The sequence below is a fragment of the Triticum aestivum genome, chromosome 3D, assembly GCF_018294505.1.
Source record: "Triticum aestivum cultivar Chinese Spring chromosome 3D, IWGSC CS RefSeq v2.1, whole genome shotgun sequence".
Taxonomy (NCBI): Eukaryota; Viridiplantae; Streptophyta; class Magnoliopsida; order Poales; family Poaceae; genus Triticum; species Triticum aestivum.
Window position 1 is genome coordinate 136,478,641 of NC_057802.1, and position 14,319 is coordinate 136,492,959.

The window sequence follows — 14,319 nt, forward strand, 5'->3', positions numbered from 1 at the left end:
AAACGAAAACGGAAATAGCTTCAATTTAACAATATCATTATCCACATCTTTCTTCTTTTGCATATCACACAAATCAAAAAAGTTGTTTAGATGTGTAGCGGCATCTTCGCTAGGAAGGCCAGAGAACTGATCTTTCATGACAAGATTCAGTAAAACAACATTAATTTCACAAGATTCAGCATCGGTAACAGGAGCAATCGGAGTGCTAAGAAAATCATTGTTGTTGGTATTGGAAAAGTCACACAATTTAGTATTGTCTTGAGCCATCGTGACAAACAATCCAACACACAAGCACACAAGAAGCAAGCGAAAAAGAGGCGAACGGAAAAGGAGGGCGAATAAAACGGCAAAGGTGAAGTGTGGGAGAGGAAAACGAGAGACAAATGACAAATAATGTAATGCGGGGGATAAGAGTTTGTGATGGGTACTTGGTATGTCTTGACTTGTGCGTAGATCTCCCCGGCAACAGCGCCAGAAATGCCTAGTTGCTGGGAGATCAAATCTTGACTTGACTTGGCGTAAGCCTCCCCGGCAATGGCGCCAGAAATCCTTCTTGCTACCTCTTGAGCATGCGTTGGTTTTCCCTTGAAGAGGAAAGGGTGATGCAGTAAAGTAGCATAAGTATTTCCCTCAGTTTTTGAGAACCAAGGTATCAATCCAGTAGGAGGTTACACGCAAGTCGCCTTGTACCTGCACAAACAAATAAGAACCTTGCAACCAACACGATAAAGGGGTTGTCAATCCCTTCACGGCCACTTGCAAAAGTGAGATCTGATAGAGATAATAATATAAATATTTTTGCTATTTTTATTATATATATTGGAAAGTAAAGATTGCAAAATAAACAGCGGCAGAAATAGTAAATTGATAGGAAAATAATATGATGGAAGATAGACCCGGGGGCCATAGGTTTCACTAGTGGCTTCTCTCAAGATAGCATAATCTACGGTGGGTGAACAAATTACTGTCGAGCAATTGATAGAAAAGCGCATAGTTATGAGAATATCTAGGCATGATCATGTATATAGGCATCACGTCCGTGACAAGTAGACCGAAATGATTCTGCATCTACTACTGTTACTCCACACATCGACCGCTATCCAGCATGCATCTAGAGTATTAAGTTCATAAGAATAGAGTAACACATTAAGCAAGATGACATGATGTAGAGGGATAAACTCAAGCAATATGATATAACCCCCATCTTTTTATCCTCGATGGAAACAATACAATACGTGCCTTGTTGCCCCTGCTGTCACTGGGAAAGGACACCGCAAGACTGAACCCAAAGCTAAGCACTTCTCCCATTGCAAGAAAGATCAATCTAGTAGGCCAAACCAAACAGATAATTCGAAGAGACTTGCAAAGATATCAAATCATACATATAAGAATTCAGAGAAGAATCAAATATTGTTCATAGATAATATTGATCATAAACCCACAATTCATCGGATGTCGACAAACACACCGCAAAAAGAATTACATCGAATAGATCTCCAAGAGAATCGAGGAGAACTTTGTATTGAGATCCAAAGAGAGAGAAGAAGCCATCTAGCTAATAACTATGGACCCAAAGGTCTGTGGTAAACTACTCACATATCATCGGAGAGGCTATGGTGTTGATGTAGAAGCCCTCCGTGATCGATTCCCCCTCCGGCGGAGCACCGGACAAGGCCCCAAGATGGGATCTCACGGGTACAGAAGGTTGCGGAGGTGGAAATAGAGTTTCGTGGTGCTCTCGGATGTTTTCAGGGTATATGAGTATATATATGCGAAGGAAGGAGGTCGGTGGAGCCACGAGGGGCCCACGAGGGTGGGGGGCACGCCTCCCTACCTCGTGGCCACCTTGTTGCTTCCTTGACATCCACTCCAAGTCTCCTGGATTGCAGTTGTTCCAAAAATAACTCTCCCGAAGGTTTCATTCCGTTTGGATTCCATTTGATATTCCTTTTCGGCGAAACACTGAAATAGGCAAAAAACAGCAATTTGCACTGGGCCTTTGGTTAGTAGGTTAGTCCCAAAAATAATATAAAAGTGCATAATAAATCCCATTAAACATCCAAAACAGATAATATAATAGCATGGCACAATAAAAAATTATAGATACGTTGGAGACGTACCAGCCACGCTGGTGAGCACAAGACACCAGGGCGCGCCTGGGCCCCTAGGCATGCCCTGGTGGGTTGTGCCCTACTCAGCCCACCTCCGGTTCCCATCTTCTGGTATATAGGTCATCTTGACCTAGAAAAAATCAAAGGGGAACTTTTGGGACGAAGCACCGCCGTCTCGAGGTGGAACTTGGGCAGGAGCCTTTTGCCCTCTGACGGAGCAATTCCGCTGGGGGAACTTTCCTCCCGGAGGGGGAAATCAGCGTCATCGTCATCACCAACAACCCTCTTATCTTTGGGAGGGCAATATCCACCAACACCTTCAACATCATCATCTCCTCTCAAACCCTAGTTCATCTCTTGTGTTCAATCTTTATACCGGAACTTCAGATTGGGCTTGTGGGTGACTAGTAGTGTTGATTACATCTTGTAGTTGATTAGTATATGGTTTATTTGGTGGAAGATTATATATTCATATCCATTATGCTACTTAATACCCCTCCGATCTTGAGCATTATTATTATTTGTGAGTAGTTACTTTTGTTCTTGAGGTCACGGGAGAAGTCATGTTGCAAGTAATCATGTGAACTTGATATGTGTTCGCTATTTTGATGATATGTATGTTGTGATTCCTTTAGTGGTGTCATGTGAACGTCAACTACATGGCACTTCACCATATTTGGGCCTAAGGGAATGCATTGTGGAGTAGTTATTATATGATGGGTTGCTAGAGTGACAGAAGCTTAAAACCTAGTTTATGCGCTACTTCGTAAGGGACCGATTTGGATCCAAAAGTTTAATGCTATGGTTAGATTTTATCTTAATACTTTTCTCGTAGTTGCGGATGCTTGCGAGGGGGTTAATCATAAGTAGGAGGTTTGTTCAAGTAAGAACAACACCTAAGCACTGGTCCACCCACATATCAAATTATCAAAGTAGCGAACACGAATCAAACCAACATGATGAAAGTGACTAGCGCTGTGTTTGGATGTCCGTATTGGAGGGCTCCGTAATGAATTGGTTGGAAAACCAATTTAGCAAGGAAACTGAAATGGACATGAATACGAATTCACTTGTTTGGTTGTTCACTGAATTGCCTCGTGAAATCTCAGTGAGGTTCCAATACCAAATCATGTTTGGATGACAAACATTAAAATTGCATATTCACATTAATTGCGAAGCGTTAATGATTTTCTGCCCATACCACACTCACATACACAAATCATCAAATTGGCCTATACCATACACACACGAATCATCAAATCTGCCCACATCCACACACGTATATAAACCAAAGAGTAGGCAAGATGGAACTGGAAGAATCTGCCCACATCCACACTCCCTAGCACCATTGCTGGGGAGTGAAGCGCTCTTGGTAAGTGGAAATTGGTAAGAAAAAATTATTACTATGTGCTGAAATTTATTGTTACTTGTTACTATGGAGAATCATCGTTTGAGAGGTTTGTTCGGGGTATCTTCACCTCGACCGGAACCACAATTAGTTGCCCCTCAACCTACTGCACTTACTGAAAATATTGGTTATGAAATTTCTTCGGGTATGATAGAACAACGACTAGCTAATCCTTATGCAGGAGATGGAACTGAACATCCTGATATGCCTTGATATATGTGGATGAAATTTGTGGATTATTTAAGCTTGCAGGTTTATTCGGAGATGAAGCTAAGAAGAATGTTTTCCCTTTATCTTTGAAAGGAAAAGTATTGACATGGTATAGGCTATGTGATGATATTGGATCTTGGAATTGGAATCGACTGAAATTGGAATTTCACCAAAAAAATTATCCTATGCATCTAGTTCATCGTGACCGGAATTATATATATAAGTTTTGGCCTTGTGAGGGATAAAGTATCGCTTTATCTTGGGGGAGGCTTAAGTCAATGTTATACTCATGGCCCAATCATGAGCTCTCGAGAGAAATTATTATTCAGAACTTTTATGCTCGGCTTTCTCGTGATGATCAATCCATGCTCAATACTTCTTGTACTGGTTCTTTTATGAAGAATACTATTCAATTCAGGTGGGATCTTTTAGAAAGAATTAAACACAACTCTGAAGATTGGGAACTCGACAAAGGTAAAGAGTCAGGTATTAATCTTGAATTTGATTATGTTAAATCTTTTATGAATACCGATGCTTTTCACAAGTTTAGCACTAAATATGGACTTGACTGTGAGATAGTAGCCTCCTTTTGTGAATCATTTGCTACTCATGTTGATCTCCCTAAGGAGAAGTGGTTTAAATATCACCCCCCTATTAAATAAGAAATTAAAGAACCGGTCATAGTTAAAGATGAAACTACCATTTACAATGTTGATCCAATTGTGCCTACTGCTTATATTAAAAAACCACCTTTCCCTGTTAGGATAAAGGAACATGCTAAGGTCTCAACTATGGTTCACAAAAGTAATATTAGAGCACCTAAACCTGCTGAACAAATTAAAGTAGAACCTAGTGTTGCTATGGTTAAAGATCTCCTGGTAGAAAATATTGGTGGGCATATTATTTACTTCTGTGATGCTGCTGCTAGAATTGCTAAACCCGATGAAAAAGATAAACATATACCTGTTGTTGGCATGCCTGTTGTCTCAGTTAAAATAGGATATCATTGTTATCATGGTTTATTTGACTTAGGTGCTAGCGTTGCTATTCCTTTTACCTTATATCAAAAAATTATGAATGGCATAACACTCGCTGAAATAGAAGACATAGATGTTACTATCAAACTTGCTAACAGAGACACTATCACACCACTTGGGATTGTTAGAGATGTTGAAGTCTTGCGTGGGAAAAATAAAATATCCTACTGATTTTCTTGTTCTTGGTTCCCCACAAGATAACTTTTGTCCCATTATATTTGGTAGACCTTTCTTGAACATTGTTAATGCTACTATAGATTGTCATAAACAATCTGTCAGTGTTAGCTTTCGTGACGAGTCTCATGAATTTAATTTCTCTAAGTTTAGTAGACAACCTCATAAGAAAAAATTACCTAATAAGGATGAAATAATTGGTCTTGCTTCTATTGCCGTGCCTCCTACTGATCCACTAGACCAATATTTGCTAGACCATGAAAATGATATGCATATGCATGAAAGAAACGAAATTGATAACAATTTCTTTGAACAACGACCCCTGTTAAAACACAATTTGCCTATTGAAATTCTAGGAGGTCCTCCTCCACCTAAAGGTGATCCTGTGTTTGAATTAAAACAGTTGCCTGACACTTTGAAATATGCTTATCTGGATGAGAAAAAGATATATCCTATTATTATTAGTGCTAAACTTTCAGAACATGAAGAAGAAAGATTATTGAAAATTCTGAAGAAGCACCGAGCTGCTATTGGGTATACTCTTCACAATCTTAAGGGCATTAGTCCCACTCTCTGTCAGCACAAGATTAATATGGCACCTGACGCTAAACCCGTTGTTGATCATCAATGACGTTTGAATCCTAAGATGAGAGAAGTAGTAAGAACTAAAATACTAAAGATTCTGGAAGCAGGTATAATTTGTCCTATAGCTGATAGTTGATGGGTAAGTCCTGTTCATTGTGTCCCTAAGAAGGGAGGTATTATTGTTGTTCCTAATGATAAAAATGAATTATTCCACAAAGAATTGTTACTGGCTATAGAATGGTAATTGATTTTAGAAAATTAAATAAAGCAACTAGAAAAGATCATTACCCTCTACCTTTTATTGATCAAATGTTGGAAAGATTATCTAATCACACACACTTTTGCTTTCCTGATGGATATTCTGGTTTTTCTCAAATACGTGTTTCACAACCCGATTAAGAGAAAACCACCTTCACTTGTCCTTTTGGAACTTATGCTTATAGACGTGTGCCTTTAGGTTTATGCAATGCACTCGCTACCTTTCACATATGTATAACTTCTATATTCTCTGATTTTTGTGAAAATATTGTTGTGGTTTTGATGGATGATTTTTCTGTTTGTGGAACTTCTTTTGATGATTGCTTAAGCAACCTTGATCGAGTTTTGCAAAGATGCGAGCAAACTAATCTTGTCTTGAATTGGGAGAAGTTCCACTTTATGGTTAATGAAGGTATTGTCTTGGGGCATAAAATTTCTAAACGAGGTACTGAGGTGGATAAAGCTAAAGTTGACGCAATTGAGAAAATACCATGTCCTAAAGATATTAAAGGTATTCGTAGTTTCCTCGGCCATGCTGGTTTCTATAGGAGGTTTATGAAAGACTTCTCTAAAATTTCTAGGCCTCTTACAAATCTTTTACAAAAGGATGTTCCATTTGTTTTTGATGATGTTTGTGTAGAAGCATTTGAAACACTTAAGAAAGCCTTAACTTCTGCACCTATTGTTCAACCACCTGATTGGAACTTGCCTTTTGAAATTATGTGTGATGCTAGTGATTATGCTGTTGGTGCTATTCTAGGACAAAGAGTTGACAAGAAATTAAATGTTATCCATTATGCTAGTAAAACTCTAGACAATGCTCAACGTAATTATGCTACTACTGAGAAAGAATTTTTAGCAGTTGTGTTTGCTTGTGATAAATTCAGATCTTACATTGTTGATTCCAATGTAATTGTTCACACTGATCATGCTGCTATAAAATATCTTATGGAAAATAAATATGCTAAACCTAGACTCATTAGGTGGGTTCTCTTTCTACAAGAATTTGACTTACATATTACTGATACGAAGGGAGCAGAGAACCCCATAGCTGATAACTTGCCTAGGTTAGAAAATATTCTTGATGACCCACTACCTATTGATGATAGTTTTCCTGATGAACAACTAGCTGCAATAAATGTTTCTCATAACACTCCTTGGTATGCTGACTATCCTAATTATATTGTTGCTAAATACATACCAGCTAGCTTCACATACCAACAAAAGAAAAAATTCTTCTATGATTTAAGACATTACTTTTTCTGATGACCCACATCTTTATAAAGAAGGAGTAGATGGTATTATTAGGCGTTGTGTACCTGTGCATGAACATGAACAAATCTTACGGAAATGTCACTCTGAAGCTTATGGAGGACATCATGCGGTAGATAGAACTCCTCACAAGGTATTGCAATCTGGTTTTTATCGGCCTACTATCTTCAAGGATGCCCGTATGTCAAAGAATTGGTAATATCGGTAAGCGTCAAGAAATGCCCATGAATTATTCACTTGTTGTAGAACCATTTGATGTTTGGGGCTTTGATTATATGGGACCATTTCCTTCCTCTAATGGGTATACTCATATTTTGGTTGCTGTTGATTATGTTACTAAGTGGGTAGAAGCTATTCCAACTAGTAGTGCTGATCATAACACTTCCATTAAAATGCTTAAAGAAGTTATTTTCCCAAGGTTTGGAGTCCCTAGATGTTTAATAACTGATGGTGGTTCACACTTTATTCATGGTGCTTTCAGTAAAATGCTTGCTAAATATGATGTCAACCATAGAATTGCATCACCATATCATCCTCAATCTAGTGGTCAAGTTGAACTTAGCAATAGAAAAATAAAATTAATATAATGAAAAACCATCAATAGGTCCCGAAAGAATTGGCCTAAGAAATTGGATGATGCACTTTGGGCCTACAGGACAGCTTATAAAAATCCTATGGGTATGTCTCCTTACAAAATGGTTTATGGAAAAGCTTGTCTTTTGCCTCTAGAGTTAGAACATAAAGCTTATTGGGCAATTAAGTAAGTCAACTATGATTTCAAACTTGCCGGTGAAAAGAGGTTATTTGATATTAGCTCACTAGATGAATGGAGAACCCAAGCTTACGAGAATGCAAAACTATTCAAGGAAAAAGTTAAAAGATGGCATGGTAAAAGAATCCAAAAGCGGGAATTCAAAGTTGGAGAATATGTTCTTTTGTACAACTCTCGTTTTTAGATTCTTTGCAGGAAAACTTCTAACCAAATGGGAAGGACCATATATTATCGAAGAAGTTCATCGTTCTGGAGCTATCAAAATAAATAATGCCGAAGGTACTAACCCGATGGTGGTCAATGGGCAGAGAATTAAACACTATATCTCAGGTACACCTATTAATGTTGAAATCAATATTATTCAAACCATAACACCGGAGGAACACATAAAAGAAACATTCCGAAAAACTCTAGAATCGTGAAAAAAGAGGAGGACGTGATACAGTAAGTAAACGGACGCCAAAAATCCGCAAAAATATTTTCTGTCAGTTTTGGAATATTACAAAAATTAGGAAAATAATAAACAACCAGGAAGGCAACTTGTCGGATTCTGGGTTCCGGCAAACCCTTGTGAGGTTCGAACTCTGGGGGGCGCACGAAGGACTCTCTCTCCCTAGTTTGCTCGCCCAATGATCTCACGGCCTAGCTCGACAAACCCAAAGAACACGAGAAGCAAAGGTCTATACTGGTTCGGGCCACCATGTGGTGTCATACCCTACTCCAGTGTGGTGTGGTGGATTGCCTCGCGGGCTAAGGATGAACTAGTACAATCGATGAAAGCCTCAGGAGGAGGGGTGTTCTTGAGCTCGATGAGCTGGTTTGTATGAGGGTGATTCGAGTGATCTGCCCCCTCCTATGGTGGTGGCTAGTCCTATTTATAGAGGCCCTGGTCCTCTTCCCAAATGTTAGGCGGGAAGGGATCCCACAACAGCCAAGTTTGAAGGGAGACAACTAGTACGAGCTATCCTGACAAAAGGTGGTCTCCGCCTGCCAAAGGCTCTGGTGGTGACACAGCAGTGGGCTCTGCGGTGACCTCCATCCTGCCGTCCTACTGGTCTTGGTCTTGCTGCACCAATATGGAAACCTTTGCGTGATGCCTCGGGACTCCTCGCCTGTGCCCGCCTCTTTAGCACCAAAGAGGAAACTGGTGTACTGCGCCCGCTAGTGCCTGCCTAGCCTTGGTCGTCACGGCTCACGTCACACGAACCTCGTCAGGTGCCCCTTGCATAGATATCTCCGATCCTCGGGAGCCGGCCTAGTGAGACCGCCCCCAAGGAGGTATTGGTGTCATCCGCCTCGTGAGGCCTAGCCCCTCGCGTGGGTCTTGAGTTGTTGCTGCCGAAGCTGGGCCGTACCGGGCCGTTGGTGGAGCCACGCCGTGAGCCGCAGGCAGGCAAGTCTGGGTACCCCCGTTCCCAGGACGCCGACAGTATCCCCAGGGCCCAAGGCGCGCTCGAACTTGGCTTCGAGGCGAAGCCAAAGGGCAAGTGCGGAGCGCCGCGGGCCCCAACCGCCTGCGGCGCGGTCGACGCGTGGCGATTGATGGGACGTGTGAGCCTCCGCTTCCCCACGCTGCCTCGACAACCGTTTGACTTGACGAGTCCCTGCTGCATCCAGAAGAAAACCATCATTACCTGCGATCATGGAGCCCGGCGGTTGGCCTCCTTCTGGCTATAAATGAGGAGAGGGGCGGAGCCCCCGTTGCTCATCTCTTTCTCCACTCTGGCTGCTACTTCTTCCTCGCCTTGCCGTCTTGCCGTGACACTCATGGTGTCGATAAGGAGATTCTCCGTCACTGAGAAAGGGAAAACCCCCGCAAAGAGCAGGGGCCGCTTCCGCCTAAGAAGAGGTTGGCCCGCTCCCACGACGTCGTCGTGAGGCAGGAGGTGACGAGGCCTTGGTACGAGCGGCCTCCTCCTGGCTACCCGCTGCCCTTGTCCGGGGAGATGAGGGCGGACTCAACGCCTGATGCCGCACCGTCCTGGCGGCCCCCTCCAGGGTAGCACCCCAGACGGCGGCCTTCCTCGTCGAAGACCTTGAAGAACAGCGTGGAGGCGTCATCATACTCGAAATGGATGGCGTCGTCGTCATACTTGCGCCGCTCGCGCCACGGCCGTGGTGGCCAGGCTGTGGTGGCACGCGCCACCGACCCACGAACTCACGCCGAGGGCTCCTCGCGTGAACTCGTGGTGTGGGCGACGATGCCCCCGCGCATGTGGATCAGATTCCCACAGTTCTTCGCCAAAGAGATGCCGCCGAGGGGTCCGCTCGAGCTGTGGCTGCAGCATGACGAGTGCAGCACCCGGCCAGAGCGGAGGTCGAGGTCGTCTCCCCGGGCAAGATCTTCATGACCCGTGGATGGGGCGAGGTCGCTCGCGCCTGCCGCTTGGAGGGGGCCCTCGCCATCCATTTCGAGTATGACGATGCCTCCATGTTGTTCTTCAAGGTCTTCGACGAGGAAGGCCGTCGTCTGGGGTGCTGCCCTGGAGGGGGCCGCCAGGACGGTGCGGCAGCAGGCGTTGAGTCCGCCCTCGGTCCTGCCGACAGCTCCTGCAGCAGCAACGGCAGCTCCTGGGAGTCCAGCGACTCTCCTGAGCTTGACGAGACTCCGGAGACGAGCGAGGACAACTACGTGCCCCCGAGCTCTCGTCGTTCTCGGAGCACGGCAACGGCGTCTGCTCGTCGTCGCCGATGATCTAGATGGGGCTGGCGTCCGCACGTCGTGGCCCATTGTTGATGATGGCGTGGGCGACGACATCTGGAGATATGACTCCTGGAAACCTTCTTCTTTTGTTCCCTGCAAGGAATCGAGATGAACCCCGCGGGGGTGTGTAAAGAATCTATAGTGCTTTCGCACCGATTTATTCCCGTTATGATGTACGTGGTTGCGTGTCTTGCTTTGGCGTTGGCCCCCTTTTCATCCTCGCGGTAGCTTAGCGCTCTACGCCGACAGGTCCCAGTCCCCAGGCAGGCTTCTGCCATCGTTGGTATGCCAGGTCGTGATGTCATGCTGAAGGCCAGGAGGAGAGCAGCCTGAGGTCCGGTAAGAGCTCCCGAGGCGCGATGCTCGAGAGGTCCCCTTTAGCGTGCAAGGAGCTTCCTGAAGGCAGAAAAGGAAGGCGGCATTGCCGGAGCAAGGCTGCAAAAGCCGAAAATCCTAAGTCTCAGTGCCGGGTTAACTTGAATGCGTGACTTATCTTAGTGAGCCTGAGGCGATTTCCTTGTGCAGCGCCCGATTTGCGCGTCAGCGGTGGTGGTATGGCTAGGTTAGGCCCGCTCCAGCCTCCCCCCTTTTTGACGCTCTTCTAAGTGCTCTGCGTCCTCGGGTCCCGACCCTCGAGCGAGCTCAGCCGCGGCTGGTATGCCAGGTCGCGGGGCCGTGGTAAAGGCCAGGGGGTGAGGGCTAGAGAGTCAGTAAGAGCTCCTGAGGCGCTTTGCTCAGGAGCCCCCCTTTAACGCACAAGTGAATTGCGTGAGAAAAAGGAAGGAGCTGGTGAGGCCACCTGTGGTTAGGCTCTGGAGATTCCTGCAGGTTAGCGCGAGGGGAGAATACAACTTGCAATCGCGTTTGCTGCCCTACCGCTGGTCCTTCCGCAAGAAGATGAAGGCACTGAGGGTCTGGTGAGGTGACATGCGCGGGGCGTGCCGCGAGCCAGAGCTCGACCACTCAGGTTTGTCAGCGTTGCAGGGACGGCCCAAGCACAAGCCCCGTGCCAGCATGTGTAGCCCCCGTTGCGGGATGAGCAGGAGGCCGGTCAGCAACGCGGGTGGCCGCGAAGGGCCATGGGCAAGCAGGTGATGATCACAAGGTGACTCATGCAAGGAGGCAAGCTAGTTCAAATAGATGCAAGAACGATACATGCCACAGGGACAAGCCCATGCAGCCTGGGGATGATGCAGCCCGAGAGGCGCCCCCAACAGAGTAAGCTAAAGATGCAGAAGGATACACGTCGCAGGGACAGGCCGTGCGACTTGGGGATAATGCTGCCCGAGGGGCGCCCCCAACTGAATGAATCGGAAAGAGTCACCTGGTATTGTTGCTGGAGAGGTGTTGACGTAGCCGAAGACGCATGCTGAAGGGGTTGCTCCTCATGGGTCGCCTAGGTCCTGAGCTTCGAGAGGCTCCGGGGGCCCGGGTGGCTCATGATGAACCGTCGCCATCTCCGCCAGGACAGCATGATGCCTGGTCTCCTGAGCCGCCAGAATGCTCCGCAAGTGGTGCTGGAAGGTGATAGTCGCGTTCGGCAAGGAGAATGGCATGCGAACATAGCTGTGAGGTGGGCCCTTGCACTGAGCAACACGCGAAGGCCAGAAACGCTCCTGAGATGCCGCCCTATTGAACCCTGGGATGTCGACGCAGACGTGCAGTTCGTCGTCCTCGCTAGGACGAGGGGTTGCGCCAGGTGGTGGGCGGCGGTCGCCACGCATGGCTCTCGCCCCTTGAAGCTCCTCGGTCGCCTTGGTGATGAACTCCTGAGCACCAGACACTCCACGCCTTGTGCCCTCTTAAGGGAAACGTGCGGTGAAGCACGCCTCCACGTGGTGCCCGAGCGCCTCCCTCGTGACATGGGCTAGGTCAGAGGCCCTCCAGAAGAGAGCCCTCGAGCCCAGCCTGAGGAGGGCACCGGGCACGCCTTCCTATGCGAGGGAGGGTGGCGCCCCATCCATGGGCGCAGGTCCTGAGGTGGTGCCGCTGGAGACACCGCTCTCCTGAGGCCCTTGGCAGAGTAGTTGCTTCTTCTTCTTGGGGACAGCCTCAGGAGGGTACAGGGTGCCTTCGTTGTCTGGGTCTTCGGCCGCTGCCGCCTAGTAGGCGCGCTCCAGAGAGCACACTGCGTCCTTTTCCTCGCAGGCGACCGTGATGATGATGCCGCCCCCTGACATCTTGAGGACATTGTAGCCGTGATGAGTCACTGCCATAAACTTGGCCAGGGCTGGATACCCTAGGATGGCATTGTATGGCAGGCGGATGTGTGCGACGTCGAAGTCGATGAGCTCGGTGCGGTAGTTGTTGCACTTGCCGAAGGTGACAGGGAGGCGGATCCGCCCTATCGGGGTGCACTACTGCAGGATGCTGCTAACGCGACACTACGATCAGAGACCCTTCGAGAAACTGTGTGCGATGCAATAATCGCAAACAGTGCTGTATGAAAATCGTCAGAAATGTATAAAACGTTTGCGATGACGGATGCATCAAACACGGTTCAGGTTTTATTTGCATGTGCGATGAAGGGCATACGGTTCAGTTCAATGAACTATTTGCGATGAGGAGGAACAAAAGAAACGGGCATCCAGATGAAGGCGTGTGCGATACACAGCATACGGTTCACTCGGATGAACTGTTTGTGATTAGGCAACACAAAAGAAATGGCCAGCCAGATCAAAGGTGTGTGCGATATACAGCATGCGGTTCACTCGGATGAACTGTTTGCGTTGAGACATGAGAACAAAAACGGTTCAAATGAACAAGATGTGTGTGATACGAGGCAAACAGTTCTGTAATCGGAGACGTGTGCGAAGACCGATAACAACACAGACGATTACTGCTAACAAGCCATCTGTGTTGTGAGCAAACGATTGCTGGTATACAATTGTGAGTGATTGATGAAAACATCACTGACGGGTTCCATTGTTTAGTCCATGTGCGATGTGATTTTCTTTGTCCGCACACCATCTACGCTCTGTCTACAGCATCAACATATATACTTAAAAGACAGCATTGCATAACCAAATTAAGAATACAATTACACAAGTGACTACACACATAACATTTCCACACACCAAAGAAAGCAATTACATGCATACTAAGGTAGGAGAAACAAGGATCTAATCATCTACTTATTGTTGCGATGATGCTTGCCATTGCTCTGCTTCCGGCTGGATCCCTGGCCGTTTTGGGGAAGGAGGGACTTCCTCATGTCAACGATCCGCTTGTACATGACGTAGCTCGTGTACGCCTCCTTGGCCACGTACACTACGTGAGCTTTGTCGAGTTTCTCCATCCAGGCCGAGTGCCAGGCACGCTTGTCCTTGTTGCACGAATCCTTCATGTCTCTTTAGTAGGGGTCGATGATGGCCTCGGCGAGGTGAACCAGTGAGTCCTTCTCATGGCACAAACATAGGTAGGTCATTCAAAATCAATTGTCAAGTCCTGGCTAGGAATTATTAGCACGAACACTAACCCTAGTCAGATTACTAGCAGAAATCATTTGCACACATGAAACAACTAATCACTTATCACCAGTACCATTCAAACAATCAATACACTACATGGATCTAACGAAACTTACTTAGATTTCATGGATTGGGAGAACATAACCACATGATTTCTATTCCAAAAAGGGGGAGGCAGGAGTAACCAGAGAAACCCTATGATCTATTTGACACATAAATGGGTATAGATGACTAACCAGCTGTCCGTCGTTGTCGGGGTCGTCGCCGGAGTCATCGTCGGAGTCGTCGCCAGAGTGGTCGTCGGAGTCGGTGTGGAAC